The following is a 19,519-nucleotide window of genomic DNA, read 5'->3' on the forward strand; positions in this document are numbered from 1 at the left end:
AGTTAAGCAAAAAGTCTGCCAGAGGTGTTGAGTACTTCAGACTCCCGGGCCAGGCCATTCTCTTACTCCAATAACAAGAAGCTTGCAGAATAACAGCTCCAAGTTATCTAAACGGTTCACCAGAGTGCCCTTTGTGTTTCAGCCCCTGGTTTAATGGGAACTTTTCCAGCCCTGTAAGTAAGAAGCAAGGGTTTGTGTTGGGTATACAGCAACCTCCCAGAGGAAGGGAGGAGAATTTAAAATATCAGGTTTTCTTCCTATGAATACACTGCACAGAAGTTACCCACAGGGCCCGGTTGTGCAAAAGAGGCACACTGCGATTTTGTCAGAAGATTAATGTACACAGTTCCCAGCCCCAGCTGCCCAACATCAGGATGAGGGCCTTCACATCTCTGTGGAAGTTCCCGATACGCTCACATTTACAAGTGCAAAGCACGAGGGATATGTCTTCAAACTGCATTTTAATTAAATTTCAAAACATCTCCTAGGGAATTTCCTTACATTTTCCTCCAACCTAGAAGACATTTACAAATTGGAATAAACACTAAATGTGTCACCCCTGAAAAATGGATTTGTTTTAATGGCGAGTCCTACCCTTTGCCAAATCTGCATTGCTTTGGGGTCTGAAAAGCAAAATCGTTCATCCATCTTCCATTTGAACAAGGCAATTGATGGTCCAAGCTCACTGGGTTGTCATTGAAAAAGTGCTGGGAAGTGGCTCTGTTGAGTTTCATGTTCTACGAAATAAATGCAAAATCATAACAAACCGTGCCACACTGGGTTCAGTAACTCTCTACTCACATTACTCTTCCGTCCATCGTGAGTCCTAGCAGAACCCTGGAGTCACTGCAGAGTACGAAACTACATCCTAAAGAGTGTGTCATGGCTGTCCATGGGTGACAGAAGCTAGGGAGCAGGCGTGTTTTCTCAAGGAGAATTTTTTCTCTTCAGATGACACAGTGAGAGATTCTTAATTGCCCTCTTCCTCAAGAATTGGAAATATTATTTCAGAACCACATTTTATAACATTACAACAACTAGTATGTCGGAAAGAGCAAGTTAGCATAACACCAAGCCAACATACAACAGAGGTAATAGTTACTGTTTTCTGTGAGCTTGTTATTCACGGGGTGCACTAGCCTAATTTGCACTCTCTCTCATTTGATCCTTGCAAGCATCCCCTGAGGTAGGAAGGATTTGTCCCCATTTTACAGACGATGCAGCTTTGCCTTAGATTAGACGGCGCGCCCGAGGTCACACAGCTGGTGACGCAGCAGAGACAGGACTCAAAGCGAGCCTCACCTGCCTCCTGAGTCTGTGCTCCGTGGGCCACAGCTGCGACCGCCGCAGTAAGGTTTGGTTCAGAACAAACGTCTCTTAAACAAAACTATTTTCCCTTGCTTTCGGTGAGTTCGGTAAAATCGGAGGTCTGAGACAATCCTATTTTGCTCCACTCTCTGCTCTCCCTTGAGAACATCGTTTTACGAGCTTCTGTCCTTCAAGGCATCTTCCAAGTCATGACTACGGCCTTATACTCCACAAAGCTCATAAAGTGTGCCCTCTCTCTCCCAGACACACACACACACACACACACACACACACACACACACGGCCAAGAAGCCCAGGTGTTTGCACAGTCCCATGAATGAGCAGCTGTTGCTTTAAAAGAGGGTGGCAGAGGGGGGCCGAGGGGGGCGAGGGAGTGCTGGCTGGCAGGCGGGTGTGTAAACGTATACAGAGAGCCACTTTCTGTAAGAAGCCTAAAACATATTTAAAATGGGACCACCTCAGAGATGAAATCTTTTCCCTCCTGCTACCTCTCAACCTGCTCCAAAACTCCAATATTCAGTTTTTCCAAGTCTCCCTCTGCCTCCCCCCGCTCCCTGGAGGATGCTGATTTTCTGTGTGAACACTTGGCCAGGGCAGAGCAGTTTCACTCCTTCATTTAGCAGTCAGAAATAATTTCAGCAGTTAATTATTTCCCCAGCTAACAGATGTGCGTGCCCGCTCTGCGGGCGCCTCCACACGCCGCCCACACAGGCGCGCAGGAGGAGTGTGCCCTCCTCGTCTCTTTTCCATGGGTTTTTCATCTCTGGGGTGCTTGTCGGTCACTTATTTGTTTAAATTGCGTGGAAATGAAGAAAGAAAAGGTTTCCATTGAGATCCACTTGATTTGGGGCAAAAGAATGCCACCCATCACGGGAGGGCGCTGTGCAGAGAGCGAGCCAGGCCTGATGTTAGTTGCACATCTTTCCATTTAGAAATCGGGGAGGAGGGGGAGGGGGGGAGGGGGAATGAACACACCAGCTCCTGGAGGTGCTGGGGGGGGAGGGGGATGAACACACCAGCTCCTGGAGGTGCTGGGCGGGGAGGGGGATGAACACACCAGCTCCTGGAGGTGCTGGGGGGGATGAACACACCAGCTCCTGGAGGTGCTGGGGGGGATGAACACACCAGCTCCTGGAGGTGCTGGGGGGGATGAACACACCAGCTCCTGGAGGTGCTGGGGGGGAGATGGACACACCAGCTCCTGGAGGTGCTGGGGGGGGGGATGGACACACCAGCTCCTGGAGGTGCTGGGGGGGGATGAACACACCAGCTCCTGGAGGTGCTGGGGGGGGGGATGAACACACCAGCTCCTGGAGGTGCTGGGGGGGGGATGAACACACCAGCTCCTGGAGGTGCTGGAGGGGGATGAACACACCAGCTCCTGGAGGTGCTGGCTTGACTTGGTGTCGAAAGCACCCGCTGTGGAAGCCTCTTGAATTCTCCCCACATTTCCCTTGGGGAGTCTGAAACTCCCTACACTTTCAGTTCAAACATACTCTCCCATTTTTATAGCTCTTGATTTAATGATGAGGAGCCCTGCCCTGCTCAAAGCTGTCCCTCCTTTGACACTGAGTAAAGTTTTTTAAAAATATATACAACTAAATATATATTTTATTGCCCAAAGGAACACACAAGTCTTAGGGTAATGGCTGCACATACTTTACTGACTCACCAAATAAGGGAAAAAAGATATTTTTACCTTTTACTATGCTAGACTATTAAGACCATGTCCCTCCACTTGGCTATAGTTCTCACTACAGTTCTCCTTGTCCCACGTTTTCCAAGAATCACATCGATTCATATGCTCAAGCAATGAAGGCTACCCTGTGGGACTAAAGGCAGATTAAACTCTGTCTTCTCTCATGGGTAACTATTGTGCTGGTCGTCTGACCGTCCTGATGTCGCCTCCTCCTATGGTGTCACAGTCAAGTCAATTAGCTTAAAAATAAAAACAGACCGTGTGTGTTAAACTGATCGGATTGTTGGGCCTGCAGTTAGTATTCTACTCGGTCTTTCTGGATCCCCTGCTGAATCTGCAGTCGCTTATTTTATCTTTTCTTAGTCCCTATATGTTTTAGCCATTATTTCCTATTGAATTTGTTTTTCTTTGAGGGTTAGCCTTCCAGCAGCCTATTGGCTTGTAAATACGTATCTTGTTAGTTGGGAGTGACTGGGTCCCTGGAAACATGTTACTCATAGGAGCTGCAAGTTGCATTTCTTTCTATTCAACATGGACTGTAGCTTAATGCAAATCCCAGATAGTTTCTATCATCTTTTACTGTCGTTATAACGGCAACAAAAATACTAATCCTTCATGCTTATTTAGTGTGACTGTAGCCAACGACCACAGAAATAATTTCTATGCAGAACCAATTCAACTTGGGTGATCTATAATAAAAATTCAAACTTCTAATGTTTTTAATACATGCAATGTATTTTGTAGTGGTAAAATTGCAAGGCTTTTCTGCTAGCTGAGAACTAAGAGCTCTAGTAGGGATGCTTTTCTATTGTTCCAGAGAAAGTCCACAGAGCAGGTGCCCTATTCAACATTCATTCCACACACTTAATAAACATTTCTCATGTGTTAAGCCCGGAGGACACAGAGACAATTGGGGCACAGTCCGTATTTCAGGGAATCAATAGGTTACCTACCGCAATCGAACTTAGGTAAGCTTTCTGCTGGTACCACCTGGAATTAGAAGGAGAAAATATTTCTCCTTCAAATACTACCACCCTTGTTTAGTGAACACATGTTGGTTGTCTGCCCCGTGGAGGGAAAATACTTGTGCTTCCTGTTGAAAACTATGCAACTAGATTTTGAGGCAACTCCTCTGGGTTATCAGGTTCTGATTCTGTGGGAGTTTTACAATCCTGTGACTTGTTAGGTAACTGACAGTGATGCGAAATAATTCTTGCCTATAATTTTGTCCTGTCTGAGAGACATCCAATCAACTTCTCCCCCACTCTTTGGAAAAAATAATGCTGTCTCCATTTGCATATTTATTTCAATATCCCTGCTGAGTTTCTTTTCTGAATATGTTATAACATTTGTCTGGTCCTCTCATTGGGTAGTGAGTAGAATAACCCTTTAACACATGTTCATTTATATATCTGTACCAGAGTTATAATTTTTAAAAAATTCTCTTGTAACACCAGCAAGAGAACTTGAGCAATGTGTCCTATTTCCATTTTCCATTCCATGTGTTCTGGGGGGACAGGAGGGTTAACACAACCTCCTAGTCCACAAGTAGGCAAATGACCTAAAGTTGGTCAAACAGAGAACTCCATTATCCTTGATTATAATGACTGGCTTAGAAATGAGCACATGAACAAGAATGGCCAATCATATTTTCCCTGGACCTTTCTGCTGAGCAGTAGGGGAATGATAGTCTTGCTTCCCTTGCAATCTTTGAGCTGTAAGAAAAATGTCTATGTTTTTCTTGTGTTCATCATCTCCCCCAGCTGCCTGAAGAAAGCGTCCAGGATAGGAGGTAAACAAGCCAACTTACAAAGAAAAGCAGAGCCAAGAGAAGGAAAAAAGATAAACTTGACATCATGCTGTGTCCTGGATTCACCCATCCCTAATGTTTTTAGTTAGTAGAGGGAGATAGAGAAGGAACAATCTCTTTTTTCTTAAACTAGTTCGATTAGGTTCTATCACTTGGATCTACAAGGGTTCTGAAAAACAAGCCTGACTTCTCTGATTGAGAGAGAGAGCAAGATTGATTTACTGTGTGGAATGGGCTCACATGATTATGGAGGTTAAGTCCAAGATCTACGGTCAGCAAGCTGAAGAACCAAGAGAACTGATTGCACAGCTCCATTCTGAGATCAAAGGCATTAGAACCAGGAAAGCTAATGGTGTAAGTTCCAGTCCAAGTCTGACAGCAGGAGAAGACCAGTATCCCAGCCCAAAGACAGTCAAGCAGGGAGAAAAAAATTCTTTCTTACTCAGACTTTTATTCTATTCAGGCCTTCAACAGATGGGGTGAGGCCCACCCACATTGAGGAGGGCAATCTGCTTGACTCAATCTACCAATTCAAAGGTTAATCTCATCCAGAAACACCCTCCTAGACACACACAGAAATAATGTTTAACCAATATATGGGCACCCTATGTCCCAGTTAAGGTGACACACAAAATTAACCATCACAGAGCCCCACTCACATGCTCCTGTAGCACAATACTAAATGGAGGAATCGAGACCAAGGAAAATGAGCCAACAAGGGGTGCCTCTTCAAATCAATAAGTATTTTAAATATTTATATAGAAGGGAAGCCATATGCTATGTTGGGGAAGACTAGAGAGGAAAATAACTATTGAGGTGGCCAGCAATTAGCTTCTCTTTTGTTGGCAATGAATAGTTCCCTTATAGCATCAGATTTGGATTCTCGGTTCAACAAAAGAAAAACCCTGAATATAACCATCCTCAGCCTACTTAGAATGCAATTTACTGATCCATCATTGTTATTAATGCATGGTCCTTGGAGGGCTCACCTATCCCACTCTAAGATGCTTATCAAAATAGCCCTTCAATCACAGTCATATTCCTCTGAGTTTTGGAAACACATCTTGCTCCATTCTGTACACATTCAGTGATGTTTTAACACTCTATACAGCTAGATGCCTGTAGGGACAGTACAGACAGCCAGAGCTAGACATACTTTTAACACTGCACTTTAATTGCCTGCCTTCTTCTCTGTATCCCCATAGACTATAAACTCCATGAGACCAACATCTTCTGTTCTACCACTAGCACATGGCATAGAGTGGCCAGTATTAGTGTTTATTAAAAATTTGTTGAATGAATATAAATGTGTTACCTCTAGATTTTAAGCCCCCTAAAGGCAAGGATTTTATTTACCTCATCTCTTTTACTGTAGACTTATCAGAGCTGTACCTCACACACAAATGTGTGTGTGTAGACATATATTGTTATTATTATATTATTCTTCTTTCTTTTTACTTTCCCATAGGAAGTTTCTGGCAAATCACCCTCCTCATTAGTAATTACCTTCTTACTTGAGTTCTATAAGCTGAATTACCACCCCTCCTGGCATAACCATTTGTTCACTCATCAGTTAACAAATGCAGTTTACTAGTCTTCGAATAGATTTTATAATAAAGGTTTACTAGTAAATGAATTCTGCTTATTGGGCTTACAATTTTCCAAGTCATTATTTTTCTCTTTTCGTTTCCCTTGTTCATCATTTTCACCATTTCCTCTAATGAACTGTAGCCTTATGTTGATTTCCTATTACACTTTCAGTCAAATACAAATTTCCGAGTATTTCTTTCAAAGGCTTCTCCCAGCTCGACCCGCCTGCTCTGTTTTCATCTCCTACCCTAACCTAGCCTTCACCTTCCGAACCAACTAAATTTATTGTCGTGTGGTTCCTTCCACTGCTTCTTCCTCTCCTGGCAGCGAGCCTTTGCTCATTTTTTTCCGTATCTATGGAACAACAACCAAACCACAAGTTTCTCCTCTTTAAATCACAGCTCAAGGACCAACTGCTCCAAGAGCTTTTTTCTCACCCATCTTCCAATCCATCAGATCATCACTGACCCCAGCTTCTACCACAACATAACCTTGAAATGACTGAATTTATAAAGACGGTGTGGCTATCGTCCAACTTTTGGCTTACGTCAATACTAATGGCCTAATCTCAGTATTAATCAATGTTAAATTCGAAAAGAACCAAAAGTAATGTTCAATAGTCATTAAATCAGCATTGTAAAATGTAGCATTTTGGGGTGAAGACAATTAGGTATGCTTCATTTGGATTTAATGAATGTATTCCCTGCCTTGTTCCACAAGGGATTGGAGAGAGATAATAACACATGGCATGTAAAGACAATTAAATATAATAAAATATCAAGATCTGAGGAAATGTGGATGGAATAAAACTCCATCCAAGATTAGGGAGAAAACTGAAATCTAAATAATCAGGCCATAGAGTCCTCCCTGTTTATTAAAGTTGAACTGCCCATTTAGTTCTGATCTTGACACCAAGATTACTGATCATTAAGCCGTACTTTTTACTCAATATTTCAAATTAATCCATCCTCTTTGAATAATGTGAAAATGATCAGGGTACTAGTATTTTTTGGAGTTGATGCTACAGTATAACATAGGTTAGTGTTTTCAAAAATGTTCTGCATGAAACAGTCCCCAAAGCCATGGCATAAAAGGGGGTTCTGTGTTCAGTTTGGAAGGCTTTGAGCAATCCTGCAGAAAATAACTATTTTATTTTACTAAAACCCAGTACTTCACAAACTCATTTGAACCTGATCCCCTAACCTTTTCCCCACATAACATGCATAGAAGTAGCTTCCAAGTGGCTCACTTGGAAGAAGCTGATACAGGACAATAACAAAGAAATCAGAAACCAAACACCTTAAGATGCTTCAATTGTATTTGTGAAATTTTAGTTCTTAAGCCAGGTAGTGGATATACAGGTATTATATAATTCTATATACTTTTTGATGTGCTTGATATATTTCCAAACTACAAAAACAAAAAACCCATCTCCTTCATGGAACGTGAGCAGAGAGCAGAGAGAAAGTGGTGCTCCCTTAACTGTGGAACAGCCTCTACTGCACATTTTGACTATTATTTGGAACAAAATCATTAAAACAGTAACAATAACAGCAGCAGATACTTCCTGAGTACTTACTAGGTGCTCATCATTCTTTTCAGGGCTCTACTCCTATTAATTCATTTAATCCTTATAGCCTCCTCTGCACAGGACTGTTATTATTTACATTTTCCACGTGCGGAAGCCGAAGCACAGAGGTTAAGTAACTTGCTGCAGGGAAGGGGCGGAACTGGGACGCCAGTCCCAACAATCTCACTCCTGAACCCACATATCTTACCCAGGCCCTGAACTGGGTAAACCCTATTTTAATCAGGATGCTCAAAGAAAACCTTCCCCATTTGGAGAAGTTTGAGCACAAACAGGCCTTCAGGAAGTGAGGGAGAGAGGTGGGGGGGGTCTGGAGCACTCCAAGCAGAGGGATGGTCAAGCCGACGCCCATGGGCAGGTGTGCTTGGCGAGCCTGCAGACCTTTCTAACATATATGACCTCACATAATCCAAGCCCTGTCGATCACTCCAGACTCCACCTTAGGTTCATTTATCCATTATTTTTAGTTCCCTCAACATGCCTTTTATTTGCTCACCTCTAGAGTTCTCCCCCAGAGCTGCTGCTTCTCCCCCACTGCCCGTGGCCTCCGTCACCAGGCTGACTCTGTGGGTCTCGCCTCGTGTCGCGCCTTCCGTCACCTCCTCCCGCAGCCAGCCTGTTTCCCACGTACCCACGCCCCCGGGCTTCCTCCCAGGAGCTAACGCTGTGCACTGCCCCGAGCCCGGGGATGCTCGGAACTGGGCTGGCACGTCGTGCAAATCACATAATAACCTAAATAAGATGGGCTTTGTTAGTGCCTCCATTTCATGGGTGAGGAACCTGAGGCTTAGGAAGATAAGAGCAACTCACCCGCAGTTACCCGGTGAGAACCAGGGTCCAGATAGTGCCCGCACCCTAGGTTTCGGCACCCTGCTGTGTTGCCTGCCGAGCACCCATCACACTGTCTGCAGTTGCAGTTCCTGTAGCTATCACCCAGCAGGCCCCCGAGGCAAGGACTATGTGATGTTCCTTAGTGTACAGAACGTCTTCTGCTCATAATAAGTGAAATAAACGTGTTGACTAAGCCGGTGGAACACAGTAGCTCCCTCCCTAAGCGGGGCATTCCTCACTTCACTTAGACCAGCACCGATGGTTAGCAGAGGCACCATCCAAATCCCCTTCCTCTGGCCAAATCACACCAGGTATATTTCAGATTTCGCACTTCTGCCCACTCCATCTCCCGTGCTTGGATACCTTGACCACCCGGTACCTGTTTTTCAGGGTCCGGCAGAGACACCGTCTCTGCTGTCCATCAAGCCTATTCTGCCCAGTCCGGCCCTAGGCCAGAGTCTCACTCAGTCCATAACAGTCCGTGACACTCTCTCCAACAATACAGAAGTTCACCGGCATACCAGCTTCTAGAACATTCCAGAGATGACTTCCTCACTCTAGTCCTAACTCTGAGCTGTTCTCCCTGAATCCTCTGATTTGTACTTAATTTGTACCACATGTGTTTTTACTTCTGGTACATCACATCATAAAAGATTCTCCAGCCGTTCCGTTTCCAAGTTAAACAACATGGTGAGCAACATGCTTCAAGAAACCATACATGATATTTAGAAGGCTTATTTATTGAAAGGGTTTTAAAATTTTAACCAAAAAATGCTTACTTCAAGAGTTATTAAAGCTTTACTTTACAGTCACCAATGTGCAAATAGTGGTTTAAAATATTTTGGAGTAGGAATAATCTGTGTGTAATATTTGAATTAAATGTGTGTCTTTTTTTAAATTTTATTTTTGTTTAAAATATTACAAATGTCCCTTTTTCTCCCCAATGGCCCATTCCACCCTGTCCCATCCCCTTCCCCAGTCCCTCTCCCCACCATTGTCCGTGACCTTGGGTTGTGCATATGTGCATATAAATTCTTTGGTTACTCTCTCCCCCTCCACCCACCGGCCCTCCTCCATCCCTCTGACATTCGTCAGTCTCAGCTATGCTTCCATGTCATTGAATCTATTCTGTTCATGAGTTTATAAAGTTATTTAGATTCCATGTATAAGCGAGATTATGTGATGTTTATCTTTCTCTGCCTGGCTTATTTCACTCAGCATAATTTTCTCCAGGTCCATCCATACTGTCCCAAAGGGAAACTTGTGTCTTTTTAATTTAAACTTTATAACAGGTCTTACTCTGGGTCAAACTAATTTTCTTGTTTCACTTCTGAACACAGTACAGGAGTGATATCTAAGGAAGAACAGACTCTGATGTCCCTATGTGATCATCATTTCTTCAAAGTAACGCCCAAATAAAAGTTTTGGAGGTAGATGTTAATCATTTAATACACATACACCTACACACAAGATTTAAAGAAATCACACCACTGACTTGGTGGACCTACTTCATTAGCATAGATTCTCTTCATTTGTAATAATGGTAGCTAAGATTTTTTGAGAATTTCTTATATACCAGGCACTATAATACCTTGTATGTAATATTTTATTTAATATTTCAAAACCCCTACAATCTGGTAGGATTTTTATCCCATTTTGTTAGACTCATTGTTTCAAGAAACATGGCCCTAGAAAGGTCATAGTCCTAACTGGTAGCAGGCAATCTGAGTCCAAAGCCCTATCTCTGTTGTTTTGTAAAACATGGATTCGTTCATAAGCGGAGACATCATTTGGGAATTTAAGAAGTAGAAAATTTTGCTACATGGTCTTTACAATTAATAAATAGAAAAAAGAAATGGGAAAAAAAAGATGCATAAGGTAAGATTTTAAAATATCTTACATTAATTTGATGTGGGTGTTTTATTTTTTCTTCTGAAAAAAGTTAACATTTTCCTTTAATTAGAAAATAGCTTTAAGTTGTGGGATAAAAATCTTTATTTTATACCATATTTATTTAAATTTATTAATTAGCAAGTACCACAGATTTTCTTAACTTTGAAATATTATATTTTTTAAATCTCAAAATATACCATTTTTGGTCTCTGAGGATTGTCTGATCATCTACTTTAGGAAGTTTCCATATTGCAAAATAACAAATTGGCAAAGAAAATATCTAGTGTCTTTTCACCACTATTAAATACTAAAATTTATAAAAGCTCAAACCAATAGAATTTCTTACTGTGAATTATACTATGTTTATATAAAATTTCCAGAGTTACAAAAATCCCCACACCCCAATTAACATAAAAGAAAACTGGAAGAGACTTAAAGAGGTCGCAAGGTTCATCCTCCAACCACCTGCAATCAAGACCCGTGTTGAATTTCAACCATAGTCCTAGGTGGTGCTGTGCTTATCTGACATGAAACAAAATGTTATTGGCGAATCTTAAATTCTGACCACCCGGGAGTTACCACTAGGTGGCAGCACAGGAGACACTCAGCCCAAGAGCTGAACTTGAATGGCCATGACTTGGAGGGTAAGCCAGGCCAGGGAGAGGTACAGAAGGGGCTTAAACAAGCCTCTCCTGTTTTCAGTTCCAAACTGTGTGGCTTTTCTGGCCCCTCCCTTTATGGGTTAGAAAATACAAGAACAAAAATTTTCTTTTAATGGAGGAAAAAAGTCACCCATAAGCTTATTCTCTTTAGTGTTTTTCCTTCATATGCATGTTTTGGCATAGTTGTAGTGAACATACAACTTTATATTCATCTAATCCGTTTTCCATACTGTAGTCAGACTGATATTGTCAAAATGCAAATGAATTGTTCTGTTTCCCTGATTTCACATTTTCAATGGCTTCTCTTTGCTCCTTACAAATGGCCCTGGATGATGCATCTGGCCTTTACCTCTCCAAAGTCATGTCCCCTCAGACTAGCAGCCAAGCACAGTGGAAAGCACTTAATTCACAGTTATTGAGTTTTTTTTAAAATTATTTTAATTGTGATAAAAATTGCATAGCATACATAAACTTTACTATCTTAACCATTTTAACTGTACAGTGCAGGGGTGTTAAATATATTCACATGGCTATGCAACAGATCTCCAGAACTTTTTCATCTTACAAAACTGAAATTCTATACCTTTTAAGCAACTGCCTATTTTTCTCTTCCCCCTGGCAACCACCATTTTACTTTCTGTTTCCATGAATTTGTCTACTTTAGATACCTCATATAAGTAGAACCATATAGTATGTATCTTTTTGTGACTGGCTTATTTCACTTAAAGTATTGTTCTCAAGGTTTGTCCATGTTGTAGCATGTGACACAATTTTATTCCTTTTTAAAGCTCGTGTGTGTGTGTGTGTGTGTGTGTGTGTGTGTGTGTGTGTGTGTGATATATATATAGCCATTATATGTGGATGGACAGTTTCTTTATCCATTCATCCCTTGATGGACATACAGGTTGTTTCCATATCTTGGCTATTGTGACTAATGCTGCAGTGATCATGGGGTTCAAATCTCTGTGATCCTGCTTTCAGTTCTTTTGGTTATCTACCCAGATGTGGAATTGCTGGATCAAATGGTAGTTCCATTTTTAATTTTTTTGAGGACCCTCTCTACTATTTTCCGTAGCAGCTGCACCATTTTAAATTCCCACCAACAGTGCACCAGGGTTCTCCACATCCTCACCGACATTTGTGACATTCAAGTTTGGGTTATTTTGTGTGTGTTTTTTAATAGTAGCTATCCTAATGCATGTGAGGTAGCACCTCATTGTGGTTTCAATGTGCATCTCTAATGATTAGTGAGGATGAGCATCTTTTCATATGTTTGTTGGTCATCTATATATCACATTTGGAGAAATGTCTATCCAAGTCCTTTGCCCATTTTTTAATTGGGTTGTTGTTGAGTTGTAGTCCTTGATATAATCTGAATATTAATCCTTTATCGGGTATATGATTTGCAAATATTTTCTCCCATTCTAATTGCCATCTTTTCATTCTATCAATTGTGTCCTGTGGTGCACAGAAGTATCAATTTTTTTAAAAAATGAAGCTACATAGTCTTCACAATTATCATTCTTTATGGCAGCACAGCATCCTTCTACCAAGTGAGTTGTAGCATCATAATTTACTTAACCATTCCTCTATTATGAGACAGTATTTCCTATTCTAGATAGTGCTATAAAAATAGCTTTGTACATATACCTTTCCCCCTTCTCTTAATGATTACTTCCTTAGAATATATTTCCAGAAGCAGAATTACTGGATCAATCAATATGAACATTTTATGATTCTTAATACTTGTTGATAAATTTCTTTCTTAGTAATCTGCATAGCCAACAGTAGCATTATAACAGTAATTGTTTATTGAACAGTTGCTATGTGCCAAGCACTTACTAGAGTTTTTTATACACAGTCATTTCCTCGTGTCCACTCTACAAGTTAGGAATTAGTATCATTTTATGGTTAATAATATAGATCCAAAGATTGATTAGTTACCCAAGATCGCACGGCCTGTAAGTGCCACAGTTATCATCTGCTGTTAATTCTGCGTGATCACCAGGAGTGATCTTTCCACGACGCCACGTTGCGAGTCTATGTGTGCAAATACACCGTCTTCCCTTTTCCCTCGCACCCCCTTTAATGATAATGCTTGCTAATTTGATAGAGGGAGAAAGGGTAATTATTAAAGTGCACGTCTTCGGTTACACATATGAATAAATATTTTTCCACATTTAGTTTATACTGCCCTTGCTACTCTCCTTCCCCAAACTGAATGGATATGTCCTTTCTCCGCACGACCACAGCACAGAGCCTTTTCAATCAAAGAAAAAGTTAACACACAACTTAATCTTGCCTTGAGTTGTGGGCCTGTCTCCCTTGTGAGTTACCTATTTGTGTCCTTAGCCTTATTTTTATTTTTATGTCTTATCAAGCAATTCAAGTTTTCTACAATACATTTACCTTTTTAGTCATATTTTTGCAATATGTTCTCTGCCACTCTATTTTCCTTCTTATCCGTGTTTTTTCTATTTATATCCTACAGTTCTTAGTTTTTACATAGTTATTTTTAATGAGGTCATTTTATGTTGATCATTTAATTTGTGGTTTCCTTTACTGTTTCTATCTTCGAGTATAAATACCTGATCAATATTTACTTCTACCTTTTTGTTCTGTCTTTTTGCTGATTCAGTTTTAATATTTAAATCTTTAATGTCTCTGAAATTTTGAAGCACAGTATAGATATAAATTTATTACTTTACTTTTCAAAACTATGAAGCAGGCAGTCCCAATACCTTTATTGGATATTTCTCTTCCTCACTGTTCTGTAATGCCTCAATTATATGTATATTAAAATCGTTTATATGAACTAATTTTTAATAACAAGTTTATTGAGACATAATTCACACTAAAGTGTGCAGTTCAGTGGTTTTCATATATTCACAGAGTTATGCAATCATCACCACAACCTAATTCCTGAGCATTTCCATCACCCCAAAGAGAAACCACCCTCCTGTTGGCAGTCACTGCAATCCTACCCTTTCCCCAGCCTCCGGCATCCACTAACCAACCTACTGTCTATCTCTATAAATTTGGCTATTCTGGACATTTCATATAAATGGAATGATACAATATGTGGTCTTTTATGACTGATTTCTTTCACCTATTTTCAAGGTTCATCCATAGTTGTCACATGTATTAATACTCCATTACATTTTATGGCTGAATAATATTCCAGCGTAGGGATGCACCGCATTTTGTTAATCCATTTATTAGTTGATGGACATTTGGGTTGTTCCCACTTGTTGATGCTTATGAATAATGCAGCTACGAGCATTTGGGTACAAGTCTCTGTTTAACTTTTCAAGGAATTGCCAAACCATACACCAAGGCAACTGCATCATTTCACATTCCTACCAGTAATGCATAAGAGTTCCAGTTTCTCCACATATTCATCAGCACTTGTTAGTGTTTGTCTTTTTTATTATAGCTATGCAAGTGGGCGTGAAGTAGTATTTCACTGTGCTTTTGATTGGTATTTCCATAACGATTAATGACGCTGAACATCTTTTCGTGTGCTTATGGGCCGCTTGGGTATCTTCTTTGGAGAAATGTCTATGTAAATCCTCTTTTTAATTGCAATCTTCTTTTTGTATTTGAGTTCTGAGGTTTATTTACATATTCTGGGTACAAGTCTTTATTAGATATATGATTTGCTAAAATGTCTCCCAATCTGTGGGTTTTATTTTCACCTTTTTCATGATGTCTTTTAAAACACAAAAGTTTTTTGGTGTTTTTTTGTCTGTTTGTTTGTTTTATGAAGAGCAATTTATCTACTATTTTTTTTAATTGCTTGTGTTTTTGATGTCATTTCTAAAGAAATATTGCCTAATTCAAGGTGACAAAGATTATGCCTATATTTTCTTCTAAAAGTTCTATAATTTTAGATCTTACATTTAGGTTTAAGTTCCATTTTGAGTTAATTTTCATATATGATATGCAGTACACATCCAACTTCATTCTTTTGCATTTTGATATCCAGTTGTCCAGCACCATTGGTTAAAAATACTATTCTTTCTCTATTGAAATGTCTGACTAATTTCTGGGCCATTTCTTTGTTCCAACAGTCGCCATGTTCTTGAAGGTCCACAGTATTTTCATTATATTTGCTTTAAAATCAGTTTTAACACCTGGAAGGGCTAGTCTTGCCTTATGAAGCATCTTCATCACCTCTTCCCCACACACTAAGAATATCCCTTTTAATTCTCAACAAATTATTATTCTAGTTTAATAGTTTACACATTTGCTTTTCTTGAGAGCAAATTCAGTGTGTATGATTCTTTGCGTGCATTTCTACCTACAGAATATTTTTTCCCTCCTTGAATTGCTATTGGTGTTTTTAAATTTTATTTTTCTCAATCTATCGTTCCGCTCGAATACAACAGTATTACCTCCACTTAAAGAAATAAAAATGTAAAAATAGACATACAGTACAAGGAAGTTAAATTCTGTGACTTGGCCTAGTTCATCCAACTAGATAAACAGGGGCAAAGACGTTTGAATGTCTCAATTTCTATGAAGTTAATTTTTGAGTATCTTTCCACTTAAATCTTAATGCTTTTGATAAAGCAATCTGGACTTTTTAAGAAAAATTGAAACTTGTGTCAATCGACCTAACCATATTTTCCCCCATACTGGTTTATTTTTTTATATCACCGCAGAGATTTACAATATGATACACTTTGCCTTTTCAACTTAGAAAAACAAAACAAAGCACTTGCTGTTGGCTGAGTCCAATTATTGTTTTAGTTTTAACTTAGAAGAAACATTCCCAAGGAATGGACAGTATGATAACCCAAGGCGGTGGGGAGAGATATGTTGTTTAGGAAAAGCAATGTTTTCATTGCTCTCCTAATACACTCTACAATTAGTAAAGCTCAACAAAATCTTCAGGGGTGTGGGAACATACCAAAACATTGCAGTGGGCGTGCATTCACCCCTCTCAAAACCTAAAAGTGAATACACTATTTTAGAGAAAATGTTGCATCTTTTTCCAACTCTAGGTCTATATAAGACAAAAGAGGTATCATGTAAATGACTGGGCAATGCAACCTGCTGCTTTCACATATACAGCTCTCTCCCCTACTCCCCACAAAACTACCTACACAGACAGTCTAGGTCAGCACTTTATAAGAGAAATAAAATATGAGGCACCTAGAGAAAATTTCAAATTTTCTGGTAGTCACATTTTAAAACAGTAAACAGAAACAGACAAAATTAATTTTAATATGTATCATTTAACCCAATATGTCTAACTTATTATTTCAAAAAAAAATAATCATGATAAAAATTATGAGAGATTTTTAAATCCTCTTTTTAAATATTAATCTTTAAAATCTCGTGTGCAGCCCATACTTACAACTCATCTCAATTTGCACAAGGTGCCCAGGACTCCAGAGCCCTCTGGGCTCGTGGCTCCTGCACTGGATGGCGTAAGTCAGATAGAAGGCGCTTCTCCGAGCCAGAGAGCCACCAACAGAAGGCGAGGCGTGGGAGGCAAAGGAGAAAAGGGGGAAACTTGTGAAAGAAAGAAAAATAGGAGGAGGGGAGAAGAAATAAATGAGAAAATAAGAAAAAGATAAAGCAAAGGAGAGGAAGGGGGGAACGTTTCCTGAACACTCGCAGTACACGAGCTGTGGTGTCGTGTATCATGGAAAGTGCTGGAAGCCCCCGGGCAGCAATCTTCAGCATCCTGGGAGCAGGGACATCAGAGTCCCATTTGAAGTGAGCGGTGATTACTGGCGATGACCCAGCGCGTTGGAAAAGCCCTTGCAACGCCCGTCGAGGGCAGGTGTTTGCCGGCTCACATGCTCACCGAGCGGCCCCCACCTGCCTCCGCTGTGGGAACTGAGCCACCGCCGGGGCTGCGTTGGAGAGACACTCGTCCCCACACTTCTTTCCCACCCAAAACACCAGGACACCACACCAGACGCCCGCAGAGGAGTTCCAGGCTAATAAAACTTGCGATGGAATGGGAACAAAAGGGGATAGGCAGGAGAGGAAAGAGAAGAGAGCCCTCTTTGTGATTTTAGGGAGTAAGGGGATTGATTACCCCCCTAGACTTGAAGGTAAGGAACAGATGAAAATTGGGCATCGATCGGTGTATCAGATTGTCGTATAGACCGTTCATTCTAAGCACTGTATAACGGTGCAGGTTTCCCGTGTTGGAGCAGGGAGGGGCACCAGGTTCCGGCCTTAGATTTGGGTCTAAGGAGCCTCCTGTGTACTTGGGGGTGGACAGAGATGACCTTCAACTGCAAGGCAAGGAGTGAGCGCAACCGAAATGTTTTCTCTAAATGAAGGGGCCCAGAGAGTGAGAGAAAACCCAAAGCATCGGCGCCCGGGTGGAGAGCAAGACAAGAATCGGAAACAGGTTAGGGTGACACAAGCCGGGAGGCAGGCAAGAGGGAGCGAGCCGGTGTGACGGACCGAGCAGGTGGCTCTACGCTCCTGGAGAAACCTCTGGGCGAGCCCGTGCGGGAAAGAGCTCTGAAAGGGCATGGCACCACTCTCAACTCCAGTTTAGTCGGTAACATGTACATTACTGGGAAAATATTAAGTACTAGTAGTTTATAAATAGATTTTATATATTCACCAAAAAAAAAACCAGTAGTAATCCCAATACATCTGCAGACATATACTTAAAATGCCCTGCATATGAGTTGCAGGGAAGTGAGCCGACCAAAACTTTCCATCCTAATGTAATTCAGGCCTTGCATCTGGGTAGGGGCTATATGCAGGATTAGCGCATTAGAAACCCATGTTGGTTTTGCTTGTCCTCTCAGCTGGAGCCACGCTCTTTACACCCCCATCCAACTCTGAACCATGAAGGCCCTTCCCTTCCTCAGACCACCCCAGTCCCAATGGAACAAGCTGAAGCACTCCAACCCAACGGAACTGCTGCTTAAGCAAATACTCAAGACTCCTCGTAAGCACTGAGAATTTCCTTTGGGGCACTTTATTGCTTTTTTTCAGGGTTATTTACATTTGCTCTGTTCACTTGCGCAAACTCACCTCTTTGTTTTCTACTTCATTTAATTAAGTTCAAAAATTTTGTCATGTAAATCTTCAGTGCGGGGGCAGCAAGGAGCCCTGTCACTCTGGTTCCCACAGACAAGTGATGGCCTGTAATCGTCTTACAATGCTGTTGTTGGCAAGGGCAAAGCCTTTAGAAACCAGCCTTTGATACAGTGCAAGTTCTCTGCCATGGCTGAAATCTGGTCGAAGTGTGTCCAAGAAACATCATCATTTGAACCTGGGCTAGAACTAGTAGAGACTAAGAGAAAAGAGAGGACCTCTTTTGAGCCATCACGAAAACACACATTTCCAACATAGAAGAGAGAGAGAAAATATCAATGAAGAAGAGTCATGTGGCACCAGGCGAGAGCCTGAAGAGAAAATTTAAGGCAAGGCAGAGTGCTGAGTGATTAAGACATAGAATTAAGTCATGATTTTGAATCTGGGCTTTGACAGCTGAGTGATTTAGACAAGCTACTCAATTCTTTAAGCTTGTTCCCTCAATTGTAAAATGGAAAGAATACTCAAACCTACCTCATGGGGTTGTTAGGCAACTAATTAAAATAATGCATGTAATGCACATAGTGGACATCACTAAGTGGTACAAATTAGTATCGCAATTAGTAGTAGTAATGCAGATGGGATTGAACAGAATGAAATAAAATCAATGCTATACTTCATTTCATTCATTCCATTCCCATAACTTTACATGTCGACTTTCTCTCTTTGGCATCCAGGGAGAGATGTGAGGGTGGAAATTGGATGTGTAGAAAGGTGCTTTCAGAGAGCAAACCTGTGAGTCATGCAACAAGTACAATGGAGCCACACAACTTCCAGAACTAGAACGTGGCCAAAGAAAAGAATGATTATAAGAACATCTTTCTTAAACAATCACCTAGCTAAGATCTTTAACTGTCATTCTCCTTTCTATAAAATATAAGTAAAAATAAATTACAGGCCTGTTTTCCATCTGACAAACCTCTACCCCTGACATTATCAGGTCTCCCATCCTCTGTCTCATCCCTCTCAACAGCTGGGACCAGTTGGGAACCAGAGTGACTATTCTAGGGGTAAACTTCCATTGACCCTAACCT

The sequence above is a fragment of the Miniopterus schreibersii genome, assembly GCF_964146895.1.
Source record: "Miniopterus schreibersii genome assembly, chromosome: 2".
Classification (NCBI taxonomy): Eukaryota; Metazoa; Chordata; class Mammalia; order Chiroptera; family Miniopteridae; genus Miniopterus; species Miniopterus schreibersii.